We start from the raw sequence: 6,000 nt of genomic DNA, 5'->3' as shown, positions 1-6,000 counted from the left end.
ACTCAAAGGTAACGAAATGCAAGAAAGAACTCATATGATGATAAGTATCAAAGAAATTTACTATAGACTCTTATAAAAAAGATAACATCCCAAATAAAATTTATCTATTTTGTATCACTCAATGAGAAGGATTTTCTAAAACAAAAAATGCGAAGGAAGTCAAGATTGTTATCATCATAACAAAGAGAATATCATAAATGATGCTCGTAATAAGAATTTCCTTGTGTTTGAGTTGATATCAAAATCATTTCTTTTCAACTGCCCAATAGTCAGTGTAAATAATTGATACATTTTATCTGGAATGAAATAACACCAACATAATGGCTTTTGATCCGCATTCACTGCTTCAGCCCAAAGTTGGTACAAGAAGATTTTGACAATACTTTTTTAAAGGTCTGCTGCTCGGTCATTCGTGGCAGCACCATTATGAAAAAGGTATCATTAGACAAGTTATGAGTTACCTTTGGACATGATATATGATTCAAGGTCACAAAGTTACCAAAGTTGGGTATACTTTATTTGGATACGCAATATACAGTTACAACTACTTTCCTCTTTTATTTTTCTTCATGAATTCGTTGAGCGTATTTGAAATTATCTCCCTTAATACTTAAAGTACATTACGATCAACGGGTTATTGAATCAACAGGCGTTCTTACATTGTTATAAAGTCTTGCATTGCGTTACAAATTAGTTTTAGATTAACAAAAATATAAACAAAGTGATGCCTACCTTACTGATAAGTATAGCCCTATCTGGAATGCAGACTCGGAAGAAGCAATTAGATCCTTGTCCGATCCGATCAAAAAACAGAATCAGTTATACCACGCCAACAACTGGTTTCAGTTTATCTGTGAAAACTATGCAGATTTTGCCTCTCAAAACAAGGTCATGTCGTTGTCATAATCGATATAATCCTCACTATTAGGCCGGTTTGACACTTTGAAGTCTGATCTGATGTCTGGATTTTAATTGGCCTTTGTTGTGCTGGGGCATGGCGTCATATCTATTTTATCTCGGGATGGGACGGTAAACTGCGTCACACATTCTGATTTACAAACTAGTTTACTAGAAAATAGTTTTAAATGTGGACATTCTTGGCATATGGGAAAAAATCGGAATCCCGGATGTTGTACATGTATTTTGCAATGCTCATTTACCCTTAAAGTCATCATCATCATAAATGTCGACGCCTTCATCATCATCATGCTCATTATTATCACTATCATCATTAAACCTATCTTCAACATAATGATCATTATTATAACCAATTAACCATTAACATCATCTTTATACTTTAATATGGAAATCGTCAACATCATCTTCTTTGTTAGTATGATCACCTTCATGATTACTGGGAAGTTTGGCAGTTTTCCCCGTGGACCGGTCGATATTATGTGTTGAGTTGCTGGCCGATTTTTGGTTGGCTTGTTGGTCTCGGCGAAGTTTGCTTCCAGTTTGGTGCGAGCTGTCTAATTTGTGAGAAAAAGATCTGCTATCTGGTCGGCTTAAGAAGACCGACCAGATAGCAGATCAGCCAGATATGATATTTAGGAATCTTAACTCTGTTACAAGAGATCGACCAATTGCCTATATGCGTATCAATTAAAGCAGAGGCGACGGAGCGACTTCCAAAGTGGGGGGGGGGGGCACCAACACAAAAAATGGGCACTTACAAAGGGATATCTATAAGCGAAAATTTACATTTTTTTAGACATTTTAGACATTTTAGACATCGAATAAGATATTGCTTAAGCATCATACCTTGCAGTTAGGTGTAATGGTTTGAAAATTCATTTTTGAGCGAGCAAAATTTTTAAGATTTATGAAGACGCAGTGAGAAAATTGACCTCTTGTAAAGAGAAAAAAACCCAATCCTGATGGGGTTACAAGCACATTATCGACTGAAAAGACATTTGATAAGTAACATCATTGTAACATCTATAAATGCGAGCGAGTGTAGCGAGCGAGCTTTCGGGGGATATTGCTCTAAGTCGCTTGAAATTAGGGGCACGTTTAATGATGAGAGGAAAAGGGGACACTTATCAAAAGGGATGACACTTAATCGAAAAGAAATGGAGCACCCGTCAAATTACAACGGGTAATTATCAGGGGTGAAATGGGGCACCTCCTACACCTTAGAAAGGGGCACCCACCAGGGATGAAAAAGGCACTTATGAGAATGGGAAATGACCATTTGTCGACGGAAAAGAGGCACCCATCATATTTTAATAGGGGCATTTATAAGAAGTGAAAAGGGGCTTTTATACAAATTTAAAAGGGATATGTTCCTTATAAGAAAGGAAAAGGGGCACGTATCATTGTTAAAAGGGTAATTATCAGAGGTGAAAGGGGACACTTATCACATCTGAAAAGGGACACTTACGAGAATGAAAAAGGGGCACTAAATAATCAATGTAAATGTGCATTTGTTGAAAGCAAAGGGGCACCGATCAAATTTGAATAGGGACATTTATCGCAGGTGAAAGGGAGATTTTATGAGAAGGGGAAGTGGCTCTTATTAAAAAGAAAAAGAGGCATATGTTTAAATGAACGGGGCACTCTTTAGAGATGAAAAGAGGTTATTATGAGAAGGGGAAGGAGCACTTAAAGAAGGAAAAAAAACATTTATTAGGAAGAAATGGGGCTCGTGTCAAAATAAAAAGGGGCACTTATTAGAGACGAAAAGAGCACTTCTCAGGAGGAAAAGGGGCACTTGTCAAAGTTAAAGGTACTACTTTCATTGGTGAAAAAGGGCATGAGAAGGGGAAGGGGCTCTTTTTAAATGGGGGCACTTATCATAATGAAAAGGGGGCACATGAGAACATATAATTTGTGCTTATCTGAGTTTAAAAGGGGAAGAGGCATTTTTGTTTCAAAAGAAAAGGGTCACTTATCAAAGTAAAAGGGACTTACTAGATATTCAAAAGGGCACTTATGAAAATGGAAAATGGACCCTCATTGGCACTTATCAGAGGTTGAAAGTAAAAGGGGCACTTTTGGGATACTTAGAAAAATGGGGGGACTGTGCCCCCCCCCCCCCCCCTCCCCCCCCCCCCCCCCTGCCTTCGGGAGCGCCGCCTCTAAATTAAGGTCTTTCAAGCTCTCAGTATTATCAGATACATTATATCAACCATTTTGGACTCCTAGCTATCACACGTATGATATCAAAGCTACTTAAAGTTTAACTTGTGCTTATAGTGTCCTTCTGCATGCACGTTATGTCCGGGTTCTTTGAAGCCGAAGTTTTATAAATGTCTAGGTCAAATGTCTCCCAGCTGCATATTAAGAAGGCTGTTTAAAATATTGGCCTTTTAGTGTTTACCATTATGTGTCTTCTGTCCCATTGGAAATTGGATGCTTGCGACAAAAATTTGATTTGAATACACCAGCCTATTTTTCGTGCGATTGAGTAGCTACATTATTCAAATTCTATTTTTGTTTATTTTTCTCAAACATGAATGTTTCATAAGGAAATACAAGGAATGTCAAATTATACAAATTAGAAACCAAAGTGTCCTTTGTGGCACTCAGAATGTTGCAAGCCTACACACTTCCCTTCCCAAATACTGAAACATGTGTATCAAATACGGGGTTATATTAGTTCTTTTCAGCCACAATGACTTCCTATATACACGTGTTTAATTTAGTTTTGCTGAGGTAGAAGACGTATTAAATCTGTTATTCCATAGAGTAGTAAACAAAACACAATGGTCATCCATGTTATCTTAACATAACACATTGTCTAAATTTATATGTTCTGAAAAGGGGTGCTCATATTTGTACAACTTGTGCATTTACTGTTTACAATTTACTTTGTTTTTACTGCATTTCAAGTAATAGGTAATATGGAACCGTTAATCATCTGTGTTTTAAATGTAGGATTGTACACATATTAATACATTTGTCAGGGTTAATATGCATGCATGACATTCATTCCAATTTCTGTCAACAAATTTACCAAAATCTCTGCAGCATGTTTTACAGAATCAATATTTTACAAGTTGCATGTAAAATGTGTTCTTTTCAAATCATGCTAGCGAGATCTCCCATGGCACGATGAATAGTTTTTGTTGTGCTAGGTGTTCAAATTATTGATTACCTAAAGGAGATCGGATTGTTATTACAAGCATTAATACGAGGGCTATTATGCAATTAATTGCTTGCGTAAACTCAAGCAAAAAGTTTACAAATTGACTTAGATTTCTTTTTGGCACCTTCTTATGCTTTTGCACACATGGTAACAATGGCATCTCAGATCTCATCGCAATGCAGGTGCATGCCTAAAAAACAAAGACTGTATTGGTATAGAATGTTGTGAGATGGATGTGCTTGAAAGTCTGTTTTTACTCTGATCATGTAGGCATAATTGCCTTTAGATTACACAAGGAAATTTGCTTAAATGTCTTCTATTTGTTGGGGTCCAGGAGGGGTGTTTCACAAAGATCCTAAGTTTAACTTATTTCTAATTTGGACAAGAAAGCCGTTAGCATCTATGAAAATATTTTGTAAAAGTTATTTTAAAAGGCATAACATGTTGATTCAAATCATTCATATTTTCTTTTATCAAGGAGATTTCATGTACTTGATGCGGAATTTATAAACAAAAGTTTAAAATACTTGAATTTTCCCTTTTAAATATGTTTTATTTGAAGGCTACAAATGGCTCTCCATAATATTTAAGTCCAACTTAGAGTTAAGTTCAACTTGGGATCTTTGTGACCCCCCCCCCCCCCCGGTATCATTACTTAGTCACACTCACGCCTCAAAGCCATCTCATCTCCACACTGATTCCCAAACCGACCAATTCTCAGCCATTCTGGGGAATTTGTTATTTTGTATTCGGTCTGATGTTTCTCTTGTCGATGTGACTGTGGTAACAAATGGCAATCAAGTTTACAAAATCTCGTTTTAATGTATTCAATATTTAATGACGCAATTATGTTTTGTTATTGATTTGTTTGAGAGGTAGTGTTTGGATGGTAGTAGGAACTCATAATTAACTTCTAGATAGTTTGTGTTCTTGCTTGTACTCTACGTCTGTATGAAGCCTATTTAACAAGCGAGGATAGATGAATCGGTTAACAGAAATGTATTAGTATATCTCATCTATTGTATCAAAAAGAAGATTGTGTAAAATAAATTAATTAATTTTAAATGTTAAAAGTTTTAGAAGGAAATGTGTCTGCCAATGATTTTCTTTCAACATTTTGCGATCTAAATCTAATTTCACTTTAATTCATAGCACTCTTTTAGGACACACTTGAACAAAATGGAACAAGGAGAAAAGTGGTAAGGGGGAAGAGGTATTTATTGATTTTATTCACTAGTAAATTGATAAATAGTTGATAATAGCGAATGATACTTGATAGTGGAAAAAAATTATTGATAGAAATCCTGTGATCCTATGATTTTATACAGTAGTAAATTGATATATAGTTAGCAAATGATACTTGATAGTGGAAAACCATCATGGATATAAAAGAGTCAGGGATCAAGAGGGAGGTACAGAGGGAGAAGGGGAGGGGAGAATGACAGAGAGAGGAGGAGGGATTGGGTAGGGAGAGAGTGAGTGAGGAGGAGGGAAAGGGGGAGACTGATTGAGAAAAGAAGAAAGAAGTAAGAGAAATGAGAGAGAGAGAGAGAGAGAGAGAGAATTGGATTTAGAAGGACATTCTGAGATCGAGTAGTAATTAAGATAATGTTTTTTAGGGCCTTTTAAGATGATATGACGGACGTTATGTTTCTACGATTCTTTATCCATTCAACTAAATGTTAACTTTGGTGGAAATTTCAGTTGGTATTAATTCTTTTTCCAGATAATTATAATCATATCGAAACAGAAATAACGTTGCTAGCTCGATTATCCCCCACCCCCCCCCCCTTGTGCTTTAAAGAGATGATTAAAGAATATAGACCAAATATGAAATCATTGACAATTATACCAAATCCGAATAACTGTATGTATTTTATGATAATTATCTTAAGCTCACTACTTTT

The sequence above is a fragment of the Strongylocentrotus purpuratus genome, unplaced genomic scaffold (assembly GCF_000002235.5).
Source record: "Strongylocentrotus purpuratus isolate Spur 01 unplaced genomic scaffold, Spur_5.0 spur5_scaffold_9, whole genome shotgun sequence".
Classification (NCBI taxonomy): Eukaryota; Metazoa; Echinodermata; class Echinoidea; order Camarodonta; family Strongylocentrotidae; genus Strongylocentrotus; species Strongylocentrotus purpuratus.
Note: the sequence above shows the minus strand (reverse complement) of the source record.